Genomic DNA, 23,857 nt, shown 5'->3' with positions numbered 1-23,857 from the left:
TGGGTCTGATGAGGAAGACCTACCACTGATGACTTATCGGAAGTATATGTCTGATATGAGAAGGGAGCTGAAAAAGGCTTAAGAATTAGCTCGCAGCTGGTAAGCAGAGTCAAGGAAATAAGAGAAGGCATGATCAAAAGGATAGGTTCTCCCAACTTAGGCCAAAAGACCAAGTCCTCATAAGGAATTTGGGGCTACCTGGGAAGCATAAGTTGGCTGTCCGCTGGGCGGCTACACCCTATGTGGTGGAGAGTCAGTTGCCGGATGAAACCAGAGGATGGGAATGGGCCTGTCAATACTCTCCATCAGAACCATCTCTGCCTCTAGAACAAGAGGTGTGTGTTGGCCCAAAGCCCGACCTGGAAGGACCAGCAGCAGGAGAGATTAGACCAGCTCCCACCACTGATGGGATACGGACTCAGAGGATAAGGAAATGGAGGTGTGGTATATGCTGCCTTTTGCAAACTTCCCACTGATTGAGGAAGAGATTCTCATGCTGAGCCAGGTGAAGTCAGGGGAGCTACCTGTGGACAGACTGGGTTTCAGCAGGAGCCTGAAAAGGATGAAGTGGGGCTCAGTCAAGGGACAGAGGGGTCCGAGTTGCAGGAGGGTACGAGTGATAGACTGAGGGAGGCCTCGCAGGTAGACCAGAAGTATCCACAGTAGTGTTGACACCTGAAGAAGTAGATGAGGGGGTAAGGAGGTCTGAAAGAATCAAGAGACCACTGGATAGGCTGGCCCTTGTAGCACCAGGGTAATCGTATGTGGCACCTATCGCCTTGGGGAGATATGTCACTGCCTTTTACACCTGGGTTTGACTTTGTGCTTTGTATGAAGGGTTGGCAAATTATCTCAATGTCATGAGGGCATGGCTAAGTTTGGTGGGGGGATAGTGTAACACGCTGGGAAAGGTTTCACTGCTGATGTAATGGTCTTTCTGTAGAGCTGTCCAATGACAACAGTGTGATTTCATGCCATGTGCCTGACTCCAGGGTGATCTGGGTCTTTTGTTCAGCAGAAACGAAGAGAGGAGATGCCGGATCTGAGCCATGACCCGACCAAGGCCGGGGAGATCGAAGGAGGATCAGTGAAGGGAAACTGTGAGCTCCAACTTGTGCATGTTAGACTGTTTCATTAAATGGGCCATTTTCTATTTGTTTTTCTTTGCTAACCCTTTAGTCAAATTAAGAATTATAAAGCTAAATTGTTTCATTGCATCTAGTGTACTGTCTGTTATTTTGTGGTACTGATTAGTAACAGGGTAGCAGATCACACTGCATCCACACAAACAGAAGGTTTTGCACCTCAATTTCACACATTTGGTGGGGTCAGAGATTGTCTTCCCTAGACTTAGGCAGCTGACAGAACCTGAGGGTTACAATAGTTAGCACAAACAAGATGAGCCAAAGGACCCACTCCTGTGCTATTTGACTCTACAACTCAATATGTAATAGTCAAAGTGCTTTGTCCCAGTGTGCTTGTCATGTAATTACAAATGATTAGAAAGGGTGACATGATCTTGTCTGAGGGAAGGCTTGTGTGGGGTCTAAACACCAGGGGAGACTTTTTGTGCCGAATGGCCCATTTCTGTGATATATCACGTGAAATAAATCCCTAAATTTATTTTGCTACAAAGGCTGTAAAATGTGTTGATTTACACTTTAAAAAGGTTTGACACAACAAAGGTTTGAGGTGGAGTAATGATGATGCTAAATTACAACTCCTTTGTGTTCATTTATGAAAACAGCTTAATTTCTGCCTTTGATGTCTCTCCTTTTCACTTTCAGGGTGGATGGGATTCTGTTGAAGACCCTGACCTGGAGTTACACTCAGACTTCAGCTCTTTGCTGTGGTGGGACCTGCTCCCGAGGTTTCGTGGCCTAGTGGACAGGTTGATTCTATGTCGGTGCCACTGACTGAGGTGTCACAGAAGAAAACGGAACATTAGAAACAGCGGATCAGCTGTCAGAGACTGTGTACTTGGTGAGTTGTGCTCTCTCTTTATCTTTCTCTCTCTGTTGCCGAGAGGGTGAGATTGTTGCTGATTCTCGGGTCACAGAATTTGGGGGAGAAAAACGATGTGACAGACTTTCAACACTGTAAATCAGTGTGTTGTTTTGTTATGGCCCCCTCCTCCCCGCTGTGAAAGGGGACACCTTGTTTTCCCTTTATTAGTGAGAGAGAGCTTGTGGCAGGTTGAATTGTTGGGCAAACAATTAGTTTCTGTTGTACTGCATATCATGGTCTTTATTGGGGGCCTTGCTACTGCATGTTTGGTGGGTGGAGGTTGCTGATGCTTTTTTGCGGAAGCGGTTGCGGGTGGGAGGGGTTGTTGCTTTTCATAGGAGTGGGGGGCTTTGGGGTTCTAATATTTTAACTGTCACTCATTCTTTGGGGCACTTTTCTGTTTTTGTGGATGTCTGTGAAGAAAAAAGAATTTCAGGATATAAATTGTATACATTTCTCTGATATTAAATGGAACTATTGAACTATTGAATAGGAAACACATTCATACTACTAAGAAAACTGATGAACAGGTGGAAAAGAAATTTGCCAAAGCTCTCAAAAACTAAGTCATCAGCTAGAGAATTACTGATCCAGAGACAGCCCTGAATAAAGGTCATGTCAATAAAGGTGATTAAGTGTTCTTGGATTCTTGGATTCAAGATGAATAGAATTAATAGTTTTAGTAGAAAAGACATCTTTGCAGGGCATATTTGCAAGATGTAAAATAAAATCATGTGTTGGTGTTTTCTAAATCTCTAATGTGGAACAGTATCTTTCAATGGCAAATGTATAAATTATTGAATGGAATCAGATATCAGAGGAAACAGTGCTTTGCTTGACCATGTTCAATTCAAACAAAAAGCAGCCATCGAATCCCACATTCCCTCTTGCATCCCAATCATCTATCTTCCCATACTCTCTTGCCACCCACCTACATGACAAACAGATTTCACTAGCCAATCAGACTAACAACTAGCATAACCTTGACTATAGAGAAGACGTAAAGGCCATCAACAGCACCCATGATCAGGATGTAACCTGGGCCTTTGGTGCTCTGAGGCAAGAAACTAGCTGCAGTGCTACTATGTTGACCTGATTGTTGATGATGCAATAATTATTCAATAAGGAGACTAGGACTCTCTAACAAATCCTGTGGGAAATCTCTCTATTCCGGATTTAAAATTAACTCTGCACTTGCTGCCAATGCCCATTTGTGAGAGGAAGTTTCAACTTCCTATCATCCATCCATATTTCCCAGCTTCATTCCTGAAAGGCCCAGTCTAACTTCTAGACTGTGCTCCTTTTCCTAGATCTCTGGTCAGGCCATATGCACATAGTCACCAAGCCATATGACTGCATCCTCACTGGCAATGTGAAGCTCCTATTGCCTCAAACAGCTCTTGGCACAATGCATTGCAATTGGTGTTTTGCCACTGCTGTGTTTGGGTTAATAAAAAGACATCTAGCTCGAAGATATGGGAGCATTCTGTGGGATCTGTGATAGGGCACCTTTTTGATGACAATACAGATGATGCCAAAGACCTTTGCATCTGAATTGATTATTGATTTGGTCAGGAAATCAGCTGAATAACAGGTATAAAGCAAGCACACGGTAAGATTGTCACATAAACACTGTGTGCCCAATATTATCCTCAAGAAGCTAGGTCAAGGCCGTAACTATTCAATAACAATCAGATAATGAGGTGAAAAGCAGTCACGTGGCTGAATTTGCTGATGACGCTAAAAGGGCAACTTTGCAAGTAACTTGGATGGAAACATTCAACATATTAATAGATTTGGTGTGTAGAAGATCCAATAGCAAATGGATTTCAATGCTACAAATATGAACTGAAATGTCTGCATATACCACTAAACTGTCATGGATATTAAAGAAAAAATCATAAAGCAACTGGAACACAAGAGGGGTGGAATAGTGCGGTGGGTACATAAGACACTGGTTAGACCACACCTTGAGTGCAGATCCAGGCGCTACATCCAACAAAGGAGAGATTACCTTGGAGGGATGGCAGCACCAATTTCCAAAAATGATACTTGCACTCAGTGAATTTCAGTATATTTCTTGTACTTTGAGCAGACAAAGGTGGTTTAGATGAAGTTTTCAAGAGGGATTAGAACATAGAACATTACAGCAAAGTACAGGCCCTTCAGCCCACAATGCTGTGCTGACTCTTTAACCTACTATCAATATAGCCCTTCACTCCAACACAGCCCTTCATTTTTCTATCATCCGTGCTCTATTATCTAAAAGTCTTTTAAAAGCCACTATATATCTGCCTTTACCACCACCACCACCTCCTGGCAGGGTGTCCCACACACCCACCACTCTCTGTTTAAACAAAACGCCTCTCATATTCCTCCTATACTTTCTTCCAATCACCTTAAAATTTTGCCCCCTTGTATTAGTCATTCCTGCCTTTGGAAAAAGTCTCTAGCTATCCATATTATGTCTCTAAAGATCTTGTACAGCTCTATCAAGTCACCTCGTACCCGCCTTCATTCCAGAGAGAGTATGGCTGAGCAGACTCAGTGAGTTAAATGACCTAATTCTGCTCCTATATCTTATGTTCTTAAAAGCCTTAGCTTGCTCAAGCTAGCTTCATTAGACATGCCCTGTACTCTGGGCAGCATCCTGGTAAATCTCCTTTGCACCCTCCCCAAAGCTTCCATTGCCATTGACCAAAACTGAGCACAATATTCCAAGAGTGGTCTAAGCAGAATTTTATACAGCTGAAACATTACCTCGTGACTCTTGAACTCAGCCTCATGACTAATAAAGACCAACACACCATATGCCTTCTTAGCAACCACATCAACTTACACGACAACTTTGAGGATCTATGGGTGTGGATCCCACAATCCCTCGGTTCTTCCAGACTGCCAAAAATCCTGTCATTAACTCTGTATTCTGCCTTCAAATCCAACCTTCACACTTTTCCAGATTGAACTCCATCTGCCACTTCTCAGTCCAGCTCTGCATCCTGTCAATGTCCTGTTGTAACCTACAAGCCTCCACACTACCCACAGCTCCACCATTGTTCATTTCATATGCAAACTTACTAACCCACCCTTCCACTTCCTCATCCAAATCATTTATAAAATTGACAAAGAGCAGGGGTCCCAGAACAGATCCCTGTGGGACACCACTGGTCAGAATCTGCTCCATGTATGGGCAAATCAACTCTGCACCCACACAGCCATGTTTCCCTAGATCTCATACCGCTTGACTTTCTGAGCAAACCTACCACCGGAATGTTATCAAGCACCTTATTGAAATTCATATACACCTCATCCACTGCTCTACTTTCATCACCGTGCTTTGTCACATTCTCAAAGAATTCAATCAGGCTCTTGAGGCATGAGCTGCCCCTCATAGAGCCATGCTGGATCTTCTCTAATAATTTGTCCACCACTGAAGTAAGACTCATTCATCTATAATTCCCAGCGTTATCTGTACTCCCTTTTTTGAACAAATGAATATATTTGCCTTCCTGCAATCATCTGGTACTACTCCAAAGGCCAGTGAAGATGCAAAGATAATTCCCAAAGATGCAGCAATCTCTTCCATCACTTCCCATTGTAACCTATGGTATATCTCATCTGGCCCCGTGATCTATACATCCCAATGTTTTTCAAAAGTTCCTGCACATTCGCTTTCTTTTCATTGACATGTTCAAAACTATCAGCCTATTTTGCATTGAATTCACAAACATCATGGTCCTTCTCATTGGTGAGGGGTAACTAGAGAGAATCTACTTCAGCTGGTCTTTTAAATGCACCTGCTCCATATCAAACCCTCTGCAGTCCAGTGTGCCATATACCTTATATACTTTGTCATAAGGTGACATCATCACAGACTTCACAGTCTGCCCTCAGTAATTATATAATTAATTCAGCTTCACCTTCAGTTGGTAACATCTAATGAGGGACTTCATCAAATACCTTTTGGAAATTCATATAAGATCATCCATAGGTGTTTCCCTGTCCATTGCTTTTGTTACCTTTACAACAATTTCAACAAGTTTATCTAAAAATGCCTATCCTTTACACTTTCTTGCTGCCTTTTTCTATCCAAATCAGCTCCTTTGAGGCATTTTGATCTTAACTATCATTTAGTCTCCTCCAACAACTGATGTTAAGCTAACCGTTCAATAGTTCCTGCTTTACTATCTCCTTTCTTAAAGAGAAAATCAGTATGTGCAATTTTCCAGTCTAAAGGAGCACAACAAAAAAATAGAGAGAGCTTTGGAAAATCACAGGATGTGTAACCAAAATGTTCACCTGGAAATGAGGTCCTGGAAACTATCTCATCCTTGGGAGTTGGGGCACTATATTGCAGTTGTACAAGTCATTGGTGAGGCTGCACTTGGCATACTGTGTAGAGTTTTGGTTTTGAATTATAGGAAAGACATGGTTAAATTGAAGAGTGCAGAAAAGATTTGTGAGGATGTTGTCAGAATCAAAAAACCTGAGTTATAGGAAGAGGTTAGCCAGACTGGGTCTTTATTCCTTGGAATGTCAGACAATAAGGGGTGAACTCATAGAAGTGTTTAAAATTACAAGAGGCATGGTGGACAGTATGGCCTTTTCCCAAGGTTAGGTGAGCCCAGACCTAAGGGGCTTAGATTTATTGTGAAAGGGGAAAGATCCCAAGGGGCAACTTCTTCATGCAGAGGTTGGTGAAGAAATTGGCCAGAGGAAGAGATGGAGGTGGGTTCAATAGAATCTTTAAAGAAGTACTTGGATAAGGACATGGAGAGGCAGGGCTTGTGCTGAATGCATTCATTCCTCAACAACTAAGTACTTCTGAAAAATGGAACTTTCTTTACTCTTGGATATAAACTTGTTCTGTGTTTCACTGATATTTTTCTTGCCAATATTCCTTTAAATTTAGCAAACTTACCAGGTTTACAATGATAGTCTCTGATTTATCAAGTTTCATAGTTTTCCCTCTCAACCACTATATTGAATTCTAGTGTATTTTGAAAACTATTAGATAAATGTTCACATACTTTTGGACTGTTAACTGAAACTGTTGCACTGTTCAATTCTCCCTTATGGTTCCAGGGCAGGGCATTTGTCGCATTAAGCTACCTTGTGCACACTCCATAAATTCACTCCCTTTCAGACAATGAACTCATTGTTTATTTTCATCCATATGCTAGACAAAACTTCCTATTAAATCAGAGGGGTGAAAGATCTTGGGTTCAAGCTCCTTTCCTAAAATTAAAGGTGAAACTCCTGTGTAAAACAGATGGAGGTGCTGTCTTCCAAAGAGCTGTGAAACAAAGTTATTGTCTGCCTTCTTAATGGTGAAAGTAAAGGCTCAATGTTGAAAGTAATAACAGAAAATGCTAGAAATACTAGGTTAGTCAGGCCACAGCTGTTGGAAGGCAAAGGAAACAAGGATACTGCTTCTTAAGATCCTGAGGCTATTTTAAAGCTGAGATAGTGAGCAAAATACTCTTGAAGAAGTCTCATAAGTTCTCCTCAAAGTCTCTTATGATATTTGTCCTTCAACTAACAGCAATTAAAGCAGAGTCTTTAGTCATTGCAATTGGCTTCTTCTGTGCACAGCTTATCCCCAGAATGACGGCAGTGATTCTACTTTTTCTTCTACTTTTAAACCCACAGATACAGGAATTCTGAAATGAACTGGAAAATTCTCAGGGCTCGGGCAATATGGTGAACAAGAAATGGACTACGCATTTCAGCTCACTGATATTCTTGCCTCAACTGGAAGAGTTTAAGAACAAGAAAAATCTTTAGCAATACACACAAAATGCTGGAGGAGCTCAGCAGGCCAGGCAGCATATAGGAAAAGAGTACAGTTTATATTTCGGGTCTCGGCCCAAAACATCAACTGTACTCTTTTCCATAGATGCTGCCTGTCCTGCTGAGTTCCTCCAGCATTTTGTGTGTGTTGCTCAGATTTCCAGAATTTGCAGATTTTCTCTTGTTTGTGAAAAATCATTAGCATCTGGATTCTTGCCAGAGAGATTCCACACAGAAGAAAAACTTACAGTGAATTAAATGCTAAAATAATATCCTCCAGATGCTGGAAACTTACTGAGTGTTTCCACCCTCTCTGTCTTTACTTCTCACAGACTGCATAGACTATGAAGTGCTTTGTATTGTTCTGGAGTTGCAACTCTTGTGCTGAAATATCAGCCTTGTGCACAAGTCCCTGGCTGGATCTTGAACCAGCTAATTCAAGTAATTAGGAATTAAAATAGTGAGAGCTGATATTTGCTATCAACTGATTTATGCTGGCATACCAAGTTAATGTTACATAATCAAACATATTTTTTAGTGATAGCCCACACCACCTGTTACACACACGTGACCAATTAGCTCACTAACTCATATCGCCTTGGAGTGTGGGAGGTAACTGGAGCATCTGGAAGAAATCCATGCAGTCATAGGGAGAACATACAAACTCCTTACAGAAAGTGGCAGAATTTAATCTGGCTAACTACAATGCAGCCTTGCCACCCTAACCACTTAGAATCTCCTCTAAACAAATTTAATATAAATATTTCCATATATTTTCTTATATTCTCCTGAGGAAATATGATTCTGTACACTACCTAAGAGAACGTTCAACATTCTTGAACCCTGAACACATTGCAAATCAAAGAAAAACTACAGCTGCCAAAAATCTGAAATAGAATCTGAAAATGCTGGAAATACTCAGCAGGTCAGGCAGCATCTGCAAAAAGAGAAACAGTTAACATTTAGGGTCTGCAAACCTGCAACCATACTAGGTAAGTGAGATAAAGCTAGTATTCAATAGGAAAGAAGGCCGGGAAGGGATGTGTAGAAAATGACCATGATGTACTCAAGTCCCTAAGACTTATGCACAGTACTGTGATAATTTTATGTATTGCACTGTACTGCCGCTGCAAAATAAAACAAATGTCCTGATATATGTGAGCGATGATAAACCTGATTCTGATATGAGATTCTATTGTGGACTAAGACTGGGAAGGGGGCAGGGAGAGGGGTATCACAGTTGGGAAAAGGAGGAAGGAGAGGGAGGAAGCAGGAAGCACCGAAGAGACCTTCGGTAATGATCAGTAAACCAATTGTTTGGAATCAAATTACCTTTCCTGGTGTCTCAGGGCTGAATGTGTCTGCAACTGTGCCAACCCCACAACCCGGCATTCCTTCTCAGTCACATGCCCCACAGCCCTCCTGTGGCACACCACCTTCACCATTCCAACATCCTTTGCTCCCTCCAGATTTACAAACTTGCTCTCTGCTCCACATTGACAAAGTCACCCTAGTTATGATGTACGTACTGTACAGTACTGTGCAAAAGTCATGGACACTGTATGTATCTTCGACTCTTGCACGGTACTGTACACATGCACATCTGTAATTTCCAGCTGTGGGCCAAAGGACAGGGAGCAAACCATTTCTCAGACTATAGTATGTTGTCAGATATTGCAACTTCAGATCAATCATGACAACAACCTGCATTTATATGCAATCTTCTTTTCTTGTAGAATAATTCAATGAGCTTCAGGCAGTATGAGTTGACAAAAAATTGACACAGAGGCAAAAGAGGAAATATATTTGAGAAAGTTTGGTCCAGCAGGTAGGACAGGAGAGGCAAGAAATTTCCGGAAGGGTTTTCCAGAGTGTATGTCCCGGGCAACTGTTTGCCCTATAACAGGGCAGGGAAAATACATGCAAAGTCGGGTGATGGAATCTGGCAAAGTGATGGAGAGAGGCAATGTGGACAATGACCTGATTGTAAAAAGCACAGCGTATCAGCAGGAGCTGTGGTCACATATATAGATCTTTCAAAGTGGCAGAATTAGCGAGAGGGTAGCTGGCAGACCATATGGATTGCTGGACTTCTTAAATTAAGGTAATGTAGCAAGAAGTTATACTGAAACACCACTAATCTACCAACAGGATATTTGTTCCAGAGGTAATCTCGCACTTTGGCCCCAGCAATGAAAAAATTCAATTACAAAGATTGGTTTGAGCAACAATCACTGTCAGTAAAACTCAGTAACTGATTGTCGATGATAGGAATGGGAAGAAGAGCAAGCACACATCAATCTGTACTGGGGGATCAGGGATGAAGAGGGTCAGCAACTTTAACTTCCTGGGCATTACTACTAAGGATGATGTCCTGAGCCCAGCACAGAGACTGCAATCACAAGGAAGGCATGCCAACATCTCGACTTTCTCAGACGGTTAAAGAGGTTCAGCACGTCACCAAACACTCTAACAAACAAACATGAGGAAATCTGCAGATGCTGGAAATTCAAGCAACACACACAAAATGCTGGTGGAACTCAGCAGGCCAGGCAGCATCTATAGGAAGAAGCACTGTCGACGTTCCCACACATTTTAATTCCACGTCCCGTTCCCATTCTGATATGCCTATCCAACTGTCAAGATGAAGCCACACTCAGGTTGGAGGAACAACACCTTATATACCGGCTGGGTAGCCTCCATCCTGATGGCATGAACATTGACTTCTCGAACTTCTGTTAATGCCCCTCCTCCTTACCCCATCCCTGATATATTTAGTTTTTCTCCCCCCTCCTTTTTTTCTCTTTCTGCCCATCACTCTGCCTGCTCTCCACTCCCTCTGGTACTCCCCTCCCCCTTTCTTTCTCCCTAGGCCTCCCGTCCCATGATCCTTTCCCTTCTCCAGCTCTGTATCCCTTTTGCCAATCACCTTTCCGGTTCTCAGCTTCACCCCACCCCCCTCCGGTCTTCTCCTATCATTTTGCATTTTCCCCTCCCCCTCCTACTTTCAAATCTCTTACTACCTTTCCTTTCAGTTAGACCTGACGAAGGGTCTCGGCCCGAAACGTCGACAGTGCTTCTCCCTATAGATGCTGCCTGGCCTGCTGCGTTCCACCAGCATTTTGTGTGTGTTAATCTAACAAACAGATGTATAGTTTACAGATGTGATAGGGAGTCTGGTATGGCAGCTCAGGTGTACAGGAACATAAGAAACTGCAAAGGGCAGTGCATTCAGCCCAAAGCATCACGCCCACATCCTACCCCTCCATCTACAAAAGATGCCACCTCAAGAAGACAATATCATCAAAAACTCCCACTATCCAGGCCATGTCATCTTCTTAGAATTACCATTGATTGGGAAGAACAGAAGTCTGAGGTTTTCTATCAACAGTTTCAATTACAGCTACTTCCTTTCAACCATTTGGTTCTTGAATCAACTGGCACAACCAATGTTCCCTTGAATTTTTTCTACTGCTGTGCGGACTAACCATTGCTCTGAGCAGGAAATTTTTACACGACCTGAAAACTGTGTGGTGCTCTAAAGGTGATGTGCGCGGGAGCATTTCAGTTACTGTGCGGCTGCAGTAGAGCGGATAGCAGGCACAGCCCTCATCACTGTAGTGCAACACTTTGCACTAAAATTGACTTTTTATTTCATTCCATTTGTGTTCTTCCCTGTAAAACTTGAGTACAATTTATGTTTAACAAATCTTCTTCTTGTGAATGCTGTTTATATGATGTTATGTGCCTGTAATACTGCTGCAGGTAAGGTTCTCATCACACCTGTGCAGACGTCCTTGTAATTATGATGCTAAACTCAACTTTGACTAGAGGAACTGGGGGTGGAGAATAGAAGGTTGGGAAGAGATTTGATAGTGGTGTACAAGATTATAACATGCTTGAATGAGATGAGCAAAGTAAACGGTTTCCATCAGTTGAAGGTGTAGACTTAAGGTTTTAGGCAAGAGATATTTAGGACAGAGTGGGATAGCTAATGGCATGCTGATAGCTAGTGGCATGCTGACCTTGTGTGAAGTTTGTGTGCAGTTAATATGTTCTCCCCATGACTGTATAGGCTCTCCCGAGGTGTTCTAGTCCTTTCACATCTCACAAGTGTGCAGGTTGTGAGGTAATTGGACACTAAGTTATCCCTGTAGCATAGATGAATTAATGGGAATGTGGGGTGGTTAAAAATAGGATTAGTGAAGGATTTGTACATGTGGTGCTTGGTGTTCAGCGAGCACCTAGATTGCTGAAGAAACTGTTTCTGAGCTATGGACTGGAATTGGCAGGATTTCGCTACAGAATGACTGGCTTTGTTCTGTTCTTTATTGTGGGAGTAAAGAACAGTGGTTGTGGTGCTCTATTACTAATAAGATAGTAAGACCACGAGACATAGGAGCAGAATTAGACCATTTGGTCCATTGAGTCTGCTCCACCATTCAATAATGGCTGATCCTCCTCAATCCCACTCCCCAGCCTTCTCCTGCTTCTCCTGGTAACCTTTGATGCCATATCCAATCAAGAACCTATCAAGCTCTGCCTTAAGTACACCCAACGACGTGGCCTCCACTGTTATATGTGGCAACAAACTCCACAAATTCACCACCTTCTGGCTAAGGAAATTTCTCCACATTTCTGTTTTAAATGGATGCCGCTTATTCTTGAAGCTGTGTCCTCTGTCTAGGACCTTCAACATTCAAAAGGTTTCAATGAGATCTCTCCTCATCCTTCTGAATTCCAGTGAGTACAGGCCCAAAGCCATCAAATGATCCTCATAAGATAACCCTTTCATTCCTAGAATCATCCTTGTGAACCTCCTCTGAACCCTCTCCAATGTCAGCACACCTTTTCTAAGATAAGAGGCCTAAAATTTCACAATACTCAAGGTGAGGCCTCATCAGTGCCTTATAGTGCCTCAGCATCACATCTCTGCTCTTGTATTCTAGTCTTTTTAAAATAAATGCTAACATTGCATTTGCTTTCCTCACCACCTGCAAGTTAACCTTTAGGGTGTTCTGCACAAGGACTCCCAAGACTCTTTGCATCTCAGACTTCTGGATTTTCTCACCGTTTAGAAAATAGTCTGCACATTTATTTCCACTACCGAAGTGCATGACAGTGTATTTTCCAACATTGTATTTCATTTGCCATTTGCCCATTCCTCTAATCTGTCTAAGTTCTTCTGCAGCCTACCTGTTTCCTCAACACTACCTGCCCCTCCACCAGTCTTTGTGTCATTAACATTCTGGGCAACGACTTCTGGTAAGATGGTGATTGTTTAGCTGCTCCAAACTTTTGTTCCGTTACTGTCGCTACCTTTGCACTAAATGTCTCCATTTTTTTAAACCTTAGTTAGGAATTATTTCGGTATCTCTTACTTGCCTGTGAATATATCTAACTTACAATGTCTAGCAAGAGTTCTAAATCCGGGAGAAAAGAAGCTATGACCGCGTCGGACGAGACGCTGGTTGCGCTGGGAAAGCTCCGAGACGAAATCTTAAAGGAATTTAAAACCACTTTCAAACAGTTAGAAGACGAACTAGATCGGATCAACGATAAAGTGGACAAACATGCTGAACACTTATCTCGCATCGATTCGACTTCTGAAGATTTAGAAAGTCGTGTTCGATACTTGGAGACTCTCTGTTCCAGCTTAGAGGAAAAATCTAATAAACTTCTTTCCAAAATGGTGGATCTCGAAAATCGCAGCAGATGCTGCAACCTCAGAATTCTGGGACTACCAGAGGCGACTGAAAAGGGATCAACCGTAAAGATTTTTCGCCGAGTTTCTCTGTGAGTTATTCGGGAAAGATTTGCTTCCGAAGCCACCCGAGCTCGAACGGGCACACAGAGTTTACGTTCCCCCCGGAATTCTGGGCTCCCATCCGCGACCAGTAGTCTTGTGTTTCCATCAATACCAGGTAAAACACAGTCTGATTGTGGAGGCACGTCGCAGAGGTTCTTTTTCTTACCAGGATACAACCATTCGCTTTGTGGAAGATTTTGCACCCCAGACCTTAAAGATGTGCGCTGAGTTTAAAGGCGTAATGAAAGTGCTTTTTGATCGTGGTTTCAAACCTTCCCTTCGTAATCCTGCTGATCTACGAATCAAGCTTAATACCGGGGAATTCAAGTGGTTCAAATCAGTAAAGGAAGCTGAAGCGTTTGTGGCAAGTCTTCCGGCTATCCAGTCATCTTCGGAATCTGATCGGACCTCCTAAAATGGTGGATAAGTACTCCTCATAGTAAAATTACTTTCTGTGGACTCGGAATTCACTTGAATCACTCAGACATTATTCATTGAAACTTTAAGGGCTGTTGACAATCTCTCCCGGGATTTGGTGTGTGTGTAACCTATTTTTATTCTTGTATAACTTTACCTACAGAGTTCTACAACTAACTCTAACTTGTTTTGGAGGTTCGAAGTCTTTAGTGAAGGCCTCCCTGTCTGTCGGTTTACAGTTCAACTGCTGATTTATTTTTCCTTTGCTTTAAATATTTATTTATTTTATCTTTTTCTTTTCTTCACCCTTTTTCTAATCTCTGAATTTTTCTCTCCCTTCTCTGTAAATGGTTGATAAATACTCGTCTTGAATTTATAATTTTCCCCTTCCTCTTCTTTTTTCTTTTTCCTTCTTACCTTTTTTTCCCTTTCTCTTACTTTATTCTTATATAATTTTTTCGCGGGTAGGTTAGTTTTGGTTTTCTTCCGATTTTCTCTGTATTAAGTGGTATATTTCTGCAGAAGGTGTTCTAATCTGTAGTTATGTTTTCTAGTGCATAAACTAGTTATTATTTGCTATAGTATTTATACGGAACTGTTGTTAATGACACAGATCTGGAAGTTGTATTTGGGTTAATTTTTTTTGGTAGAGCTAGCTACTTGTTTTGGTAGCTGTCTAGTTTTGGGTTGTGCAGGTGGGGTGGATTTTCCAGTTCCAACATCTCTTTATTGCTTAGGACATGTTTATATTTTGACCTTACGAATCTATGTTTACATCTCTGCTTCCAGACTGCTATTGTACTGCTTGATTTTTTATATGCCTGCTGCCTTTTATGCACTAGTATTTGACAATGGCTGGTGCACTTAAATTCGTGAGCTGGAATGTAAAGGGACTGAACCACCCTGTTAAAAGGAGGAAGGTATTCGCACATATTAAACAACTCAAAGCTGACATTGCTTTCCTCCAAGAAACTCATATTCGTTGTTTTGATAACTCCCGGCTTCTGTCAAAGTGGGCAGGTCAGCATTTTCATTCATCCTTTGCCGCTAAAGCTAGGGGAGTTTCCATTCTTATTAACTCAAATATTCCTTTTGAACTCCATAATAAAATATCTGATACAAATGGCCGTTTTATGCGCAATGGCTTAACGACATTATGGCCTGCTTGGACCGCGAAAAAATTCATTATTCAGTTCTGAATTCAGATCTAAAGTTCCATAAGGTCTGGGGACCTTTTATCGAGTACTTTCATAACCTTCCTCTTGACTAGGGTTTTTTTTTCTTTTTTTTTCTTCTTTTCGGTCCCTTGCTTTCAGCTCCTTTTTTTTTCTGGTAGTAGGCATTATTATCCTCTGTTACTAAGTGTATTTACAGTCTGGGAGTTTGACTGTCTGGACTTATACTCTTTATACTGTGTGGTGGTTGGTCTGGAGTTGTTTTTTTCTTGTGTTGTGGAGCTTGGGGAGGACACTAAGCTCACTTGTCTTCAATTTAGGTGCTTTTTTGTTAAACTCTCTTCCTTTGTAGCATATTGTTATTGTATACTTAATCTTGCACAGTATTAATGCTCCTCATTGGGATTTGGGGTTTTTAATTTTGTAAAATGTTTTGAAAAACTAATTAAAAAATTTAAAAAAAAACAACAAAAAAAAAAAAACATTCTGGGCAACAAAGACATCTATTCCATCATCTAAATCATTAATATACAGAATAAAAAGAAGTGGTCCCAATACTGACCCCTGTGGGACCCCACTATTCACTGGCGGCCAACCAGAAAATGATCCTTTTATTGCCACTTGCTGCTTCCTACCAATCAGCCAATGCTCTAACCATGTTAGTAACTTTACTGTAATACCATGGGCTCTTGTGATTGTCTAATCACAAGTTATGAGAAAAACAATCTGGAGATATGTGTTGAAATAGAGCAAAGTTATGATGGCATTAAGGGCGACTCCTTTGCTTGCATCTTCGGAAACAGCTCTATTTCTGTCCTTTGTATCTCTTACACCCTGACTTTGGTTCTTTGCAGGAATGGGACCCGCTCTCGGTGCCTCACAACTGGCTGCTTTTTGATATGCCAAGGACACAACCTGGATAACTAGGGTGCCTTCAGGGTGCCGGATTTCTGTGGCTCTGGAGTCGGGCTGATTCAATGCCAGTGTCCCTGACTAAAGTGTCGTAGGAGAACACGGAAAATTGGGAGCAGCGGGTAAGCTGCCATGGGCCGTGTGCCCAGAGACCTGAGCCTTTCCGATGCCGATTCTCTGGGCACAGAGCTCGGGAAAAGCGACGCAACAGACTTTTAACGTCATAAATCAACGAGTTGTTTGTTATGTCTCCCCTCTCGCTATGAAACAGGGCACCTCTTTTTCCCTTATTAGGGGGAAAAGAGAGCCTGTGGTATGTCGAATACTGGGTGAACGAGTAGTCTTTGGGTACTGCAGGTCTGTGTCTTCATTGATGCTTTGCTGCACACTTGAGTGCTCGGTGGAGGTCATTGATGCTGTTTTGCTGGTGGGGGAGGGATTGTTGCCTTGCTGCTGGCATTACATTACATGTACCTCCTTAAACCTATTGAGACAGCTGAGGAGTTAATGTTAAATCATGAAAAAAAATCTGGGCTAACATGCTGGCATCTATAAGGGAGACAATGACTGTGGTTGATGAGTTACTGTTTAAAAACCCACCCAATTTATTTTGGGCACAGGAGGTACTGCAGATGCTGGAAATCTAGAGCAATACACCTAGTGTGCTGGAGGAGCTCAACGGGTCAGGCTGCATCTATGGATGAGAATATACAGTCTACGTTTTGGGCCAAGACCCTTCATCAGGACTTTATTTACTTCGGATCCTGAAGCGTATATGACATTAGTTATGAACTTTCATTACTTTAAGGCTGTCTCCTTTTAAGGACTGCAGTACAGGACTAAAGGCTCATTAACTTGCATCAATGTTTTGTAGAAAGCTTCAGAGTGGCAATTTTTAAAATCTCTTAAATAAACGAGCTCCTTGTGCCTCCCGTGTAACGCTACACATTCTACAGAGGTTTAGAGTGCACTGAAGGTTCATTGCTCACCGCTGTAGACCCACAGTAGTCTTTGGTTGATCTCCAAGTTCTGAAGTTGTTGAGCAAACTATTTGGCACTATGGCATTTAGGGAGAGACGGTTAAAATGAGCATGCCTGGTGTATTTCAGGCTAACTGTCTAGATTGGCAAGTTACTAGTTTTCACAAGTTCCCGTGGCCTGCAAATCCATGTTCATCATTATACAATGGTGTAAAGCAGTTTTCTCCACTGATGTGCTCCATTTCAGTATTTCAATTGCACAAAAGTTGCAGCTTTGTCTCTGGTTGGTTTGATTCCACTGAACTATACTGTTCACTGCTTGGGAATCTTCATTTTTGGCTCTCTAGAAGTTTTCAGGTGGATAGTTGCTCCTTGGCACGTGGTTCCACGCCAGTGGACTTGGACTTCCTTTGTCCAGACAAATGATGCTCAGCTGTTGGATATCCAGGGAGTTTTCTGGATGAAATGTTGAACCAAGGTCCTCTCTGCTCTGTTAGTTGACATCATTTTGGAGAACAAGATAGTTGTTCAGACCACCAAATAAAAACAAAGAATCTTGTAAATACTCAGCAGGTAAGATGGCATCAGTGAAGGGAGAAAGAAAGTTAATGTTTCAGGTGATGGCTTTCAGGGATGTTCTTAGTATCCTTGTTGATATTCATCCCAAACTCAACATCATTGAGGAATGTTCTAGTTGTTAACATTTTGCTGTGTGTAAATTGGCTACTGTGTTCATACATTAGCTTCAATAATGTCTGGTAACATTAGCTATGTTACACCAAAGTCTACACTAAGGGGCTTTGGTATGTTATAGAGTCATACAGCATGAAAATAGGTTCTTTGACTCAATTCGTCCATCTAGACACCTCCTACCTTCTCAACTGGAATGCAAACATCTGCAAACATTCTGCCAAGCTCTGTGGTCAACCAAACTTCCAAATAGTCAACTGGAGCTTCTAACATTCCTCAATATTTCAAACCTCCTATCCATATACTCATCCAGTTGGCTTTTAAATGTTGGTAATGTGCTCATTCCAACTACATACCACTCTTCTCATGAAGAAGCTGCCCATGATGGCTCTCTTAAATCTCTCGCTTCTGATCTTAAACCTATACCCTCTTGTTTTTAGCATTCCATTGCCCCTCCCCCGGAAAAGAGTTATAAGCTCAATCACTTAGTGTCAGGAGTGGACATGGAATGGACCCAAATGCAGGACGCAGGCAGAGCAGGATTCCAGAGTTCTGGCGAGGCAGACGGAGCAGGTAGGCAGAGCAGGATTCCAGAGTTCAGGCAGGGCAGGAGGATCCCAGAGTTCGTGGCAGGCAGAAGAGCCCCCTGGGGTGGGCGCATAACTCCTGGGCAGGGCCGCCTCCCAGACAGGAACACGGAGGCCCGGGCAAGACGCGGAACCCTGGGCAGGTGCAGGCACAACCCGTAGGGAGCAATGGGTGGAAAGGGTCGGAGTCCTCAGGGCGGGCCGCATCCTGGGCAGGACCGCCTCCCAGGCAGAGACACGGAGGCCTAGGCAAGGCGCGGACACCTGTGCAGGTGCGGGGCGCAACCCATCTGAGGTGAGGGGTAGGAAGGGAATGGAGTCCCTCCGCCGGGCAACGGCGGACGGCCTGTCTTCCCCGACAGAGGCAAGGGACAGAACCACTCGAGAGGTAATGGCGACGGCCTGGCTTGCCTGACTGAGGCGAGGGAACAGAAGGGAGCTGGGTCCAGGGTGAGCAGCAGGACTACCGTGATACACCAGTAAATTGGGAAAGGCAACCGACAGCGTGACATCGCAGGCAAGGAGAATAAGGCAGAACAGCGGGACGAGAGAAGCAGGGGAACAAGACCAACCAGACAGAACAGATACAGAGCAGGGCGGCAACTGGGGCAGAACCGGATACGGAGCAGGGCGGCAACTGGGGCAGAACCGGATACGGAGCAGGGCGGCAACTGGGGCAGAACCGGATACGGAGCAGGGCTGCAACTGGGGCAGAACCGGATACAAAGCAGGGCGGCAACTGGGGCAGAACCGGATACGGAGCAGGCCGGCAACTGGGGCAGAACCGGATCCGGAGCGGGCGGACCAGGTACGGACAGGATTCAGAGCCGGCGGACCAGGTATGGAGCAGGATTCAGAGCCGGCGGACCAGGTACGGACAGGATTCAGAGCCGGCGGACCAGGTACGGACAGGATTCAGAGCCGGCGGACCAGATATGGAGCAGGATTCAGAGCCGGCGGACCAGGTACGGACAGGATTCAGAGCCGGCGGACCAGGTACAGAGCAGGATTCAGAGCCGGCGGGCCAGGTACGGACAGGATTCAGAGCCGGCGGACCAGGTACGGACAGGATTCAGAGCCGGCGGACCAGGTACGGACAGGATTCAGAGCCGGGGGACCAGGTATGGAGCAGGATTCAGAGCCGGCGGACCAGGTACGGACAGGATTCAGAGCCGGCGGGCCAGGTACGGACAGGATTCAGAGCGGGCGGACCAATACGGACAGGATTCAGAGCGGGCGGACCAGGTACGGAGCAGGATTCAGAGCCGGCGGACCAGGTACGGAGCAGGATTCAGAGCCGGCGGACCAGGTACGGACAGGATTCAGAGCCGGCGGACCAGGTACGGACAGGATTCAGAGCCGGCGGACCAGGTACGGACAGGATTCAGAGCCGGCGGACCAGGTACGGACAGCAGGTACGGACAGGATTCAGAGCCGGCGGACCAGGTACGGAGCAGGATTCAGAGCCGGCGGACCAGGTACGGACAGGATTCTGAGCCGGCGGACCAGGTACGGAGCAGGATTCAGAGCCGGCGGACCAGGTACGGAGCAGGATTCAGAGCCGGCGGACCAGGTACGGAGCAGGATTCTGAGCCGGCGGACCAGGTACGGAGCAGGATTCAGAGCCGGCGGACCAGGTACGGAGCAGGATTCAGAGCCGGCGGACCAGGTACGGACAGGATTCAGAGCCGGCGGGCCAGGTACACAGCAGGATTCAGAGCCGGCGGACCAGGTACGGAGCAGGATTCAGAGCCGGCGGGCCGGGTACGGACAGGATTCAGAGCCGGGGGACCAGGTATGGAGCAGGATTCAGAGCCGGCGGACCAGGTACGGACAGGATTCAGAGCCGGCGGGCCAGGTACGGACAGGATTCAGAGCGGGCGGACCAATACGGACAGGATTCAGAGCGGGCGGACCAGGTACGGAGCAGGATTCAGAGCCGGCGGACCAGGTACGGACAGGATTCAGAGCCGGCGGACCAGGTACGGACAGGATTCAGAGCCGGGGGACCAGGTATGGAGCAGGATTCAGAGCCGGCGGACCAGGTACGGACAGGATTCAGAGCCGGCGGGCCAGGTACGGACAGGATTCAGAGCGGGCGGACCAATACGGACAGGATTCAGAGCGGGCGGACCAGGTACGGAGCAGGATTCAGAGCCGGCGGACCAGGTACGGAGCAGGATTCAGAGCCGGCGGACCAGGTACGGACAGGATTCAGAGCCGGCGGACCAGGTACGGACAGGATTCAGAGCCGGCGGACCAGGTACGGACAGGATTCAGAGCCGGCGGACCAGGTACGGACAGGATTCAGAGCCGGCGGGCCAGGTACGGACAGGATTCAGAGCCGGCGGACCAGGTACGGACAGGATTCAGAGCCGGCGGACCAGGTACGGACAGGATTCAGAGCCGGCGGACCAGGTACGGACAGGATTCAGAGCCGGCGGACCAGGTACGGACAGGATTCAGAGCCGGCGGACCAGGTACGGACAGGATTCAGAGCCGGCGGACCAGGAACGGACAGGATTCAGAGCCGGCGGACCAGGTACGGACAGGATTCAGAGCCGGCGGACCAGGTACGGACAGGATTCAGAGCCGGCGGACCAGGTACGGAGCAGGATTCAGAGCCGGCGGACCAGGTACGGACAGGATTCTGAGCCGGCGGACCAGGTACGGAGCAGGATTCAGAGCCGGCGGACCAGGTACGGAGCAGGATTCAGAGCCGGCGGACCAGGTACGGAGCAGGATTCTGAGCCGGCGGACCAGGTACGGAGCAGGATTCAGAGCCGGCGGACCAGGTACGGAGCAGGATTCAGAGCCGGCGGACCAGGTACGGACAGGATTCAGAGCCGGCGGGCCAGGTACACAGCAGGATTCAGAGCCGGCGGACCAGGTACGGACAGGATTCAGAGCCGGCGGACCAGGTACGGACAGGATTCAGAGCCGGCGGACCAGGTATGGAGCAGGATTCAGAGCCGGCGGACCAGGTACGGACAGGATTCAGAGCCGGCGGACCAGGTACAGAGCAGGATTCAGAGCCGGCGGGCCAGGTACGGACAGGATTCAGAGCCGGCGGACCAGGTACGGACAGGATTCAGAGCCGGCGGACCAGGTACGGACAGGATTCAGAGCCGGGGGACCAGGTATGGAGCAGGATTCAGAGCCGGCGGACCAGGTACGGACAGGATTCAGAGCCGGCGGGCCAGGTACGGACAGGATTCAGAGCGGGCGGACCAATACGGACAGGATTCAGAGCGGGCGGACCAGGTACGGAGCAGGATTCAGAGCCGGCGGACCAGGTACGGAGCAGGATTCAGAGCCGGCGGACCAGGTACGGACAGGATTCAGAGCCGGCGGACCAGGTACGGACAGGATTCAGAGCCGGCGGACCAGGTACGGACAGGATTCAGAGCCGGCGGACCAGGTACGGACAGGATTCAGAGCCGGCGGGCCAGGTACGGACAGGATTCAGAGCGGGCGGACCAATACGGACAGGATTCAGAGCGGGCGGACCAGGTACGGAGCAGGATTCAGAGCCGGCGGACCAGGTACGGAGCAGGATTCAGAGCCGGCGGACCAGGTACGGACAGGATTCAGAGCCGGCGGACCAGGTACGGACAGGATTCAGAGCCGGCGGACCAGGTACGGAGCAGGATTCAGAGCCGGCGGGCCAGGTACAGACAGGATTCAGAGCCGGCGGACCAGGTACGGAGCAGGATTCAGAGCCGGCGGACCAGGTACGGACAGGATTCAGAGCCGGCGGGCCAGGTACACAGCAGGATTCAGAGCCGGCGGACCAGGTACGGAGCAGGATTCAGAGCCGGCGGGCCAGGTACGGACAGGATTCAGAGCCGGGGGACCAGGTATGGAGCAGGATTCAGAGCCGGCGGACCAGGTACGGACAGGATTCAGAGCCGGCGGACCAGGTACGGACAGGATTCAGAGCCGGCGGACCAGGTACGGACAGGATTCAGAGCCGGCGGACCAGGTACGGAGCAGGATTCAGAGCCGGCGGGCCAGGTACGGACAGGATTCAGAGCCGGCGGACCAGGTACGGAGCAGGATTCTGAGCCGGCGGACCAGGTACGGACAGGATTCAGAGCCGGCGGGCCAGGTACACAGCAGGATTCAGAGCCGGCGGACCAGGTACGGAGCAGGATTCAGAGCCGGCGGGCCAGGTACGGACAGGATTCAGAGCCGGCGGACCAGGTACGGACAGGATTCAGAGCCGGCGGACCAGGTACGGACAGGATTCAGAGCCGGCGGGCCAGGTACGGACAGGATTCAGAGCGGGCGGACCAATACGGACAGGATTCAGAGCGGGCGGACCAGGTACGGAGCAGGATTCAGAGCCGGCGGACCAGGTACGGAGCAGGATTCAGAGCCGGCGGACCAGGTACGGACAGGATTCAGAGCCGGCGGACCAGGTACGGACAGGATTCAGAGCCGGCGGACCAGGTACGGAGCAGGATTCAGAGCCGGCGGGCCAGGTACGGACAGGATTCAGAGCCGGCGGACCAGGTACGGAGCAGGATTCAGAGCCGGCGGACCAGGTACGGACAGGATTCAGAGCCGGCGGGCCAGGTACACAGCAGGATTCAGAGCCGGCGGACCAGGTACGGAGCAGGATTCAGAGCCGGCGGGCCAGGTACGGACAGGATTCAGAGCCGGGGGACCAGGTATGGAGCAGGATTCAGAGCCGGCGGACCAGGTACGGACAGGATTCAGAGCCGGCGGGCCAGGTACGGACAGGATTCAGAGCGGGCGGACCAATACGGACAGGATTCAGAGCGGGCGGACCAGGTACGGAGCAGGATTCAGAGCCGGCGGACCAGGTACGGACAGGATTCAGAGCCGGCGGACCAGGTACGGACAGGATTCAGAGCCGGGGGACCAGGTATGGAGCAGGATTCAGAGCCGGCGGACCAGGTACGGACAGGATTCAGAGCCGGCGGGCCAGGTACGGACAGGATTCAGAGCGGGCGGACCAATACGGACAGGATTCAGAGCGGGCGGACCAGGTACGGAGCAGGATTCAGAGCCGGCGGACCAGGTACGGAGCAGGATTCAGAGCCGGCGGACCAGGTACGGACAGGATTCAGAGCCGGCGGACCAGGTACGGACAGGATTCAGAGCCGGCGGACCAGGTACGGACAGGATTCAGAGCCGGCGGGCCAGGTACACAGCAGGATTCAGAGCCGGCGGACCAGGTACGGAGCAGGATTCAGAGCCGGCGGGCCAGGTACGGACAGGATTCAGAGCCGGGGGACCAGGTATGGAGCAGGATTCAGAGCCGGCGAACAAGGTACGGACAGGATTCAGAGCCGGCGGGCCAGGTACGGACAGGATTCAGAGCGGGCGGACCAATACGGACAGGATTCAGAGCGGGCGGACCAGGTACGGAGCAGGATTCAGAGCCGGCGGACCAGGTACGGACAGGATTCAGAGCCGGCGGACCAGGTACGGACAGGATTCAGAGCCGGGGGACCA

The 23,857-nt window shown here is 47.3% G+C and overlaps 1 long non-coding RNA gene across 1 annotated transcript in view; it reads left to right on the top strand.

Moving 5' to 3' along the window:
* The first annotated feature begins 837 nt into the window (after positions 1-837).
* LOC140723540 (uncharacterized) overlaps positions 838-23,857 on the top strand; it is a 42,333-nt gene continuing 19,313 nt past the window's right edge. Inside the window, exons 1-3 of the long non-coding RNA XR_012097917.1 lie at positions 838-1,100; positions 1,788-1,983; positions 16,056-16,235. This is a non-coding gene — a long non-coding RNA (uncharacterized lncRNA). The remainder of the gene's footprint in view (positions 1,101-1,787; positions 1,984-16,055; positions 16,236-23,857) is intronic.

This window comes from Hemitrygon akajei, chromosome 3 (genome assembly GCF_048418815.1).
Source record: "Hemitrygon akajei chromosome 3, sHemAka1.3, whole genome shotgun sequence".
Taxonomy (NCBI): Eukaryota; Metazoa; Chordata; class Chondrichthyes; order Myliobatiformes; family Dasyatidae; genus Hemitrygon; species Hemitrygon akajei.
This window is presented reverse-complemented; position numbering and strand designations above follow the sequence as displayed.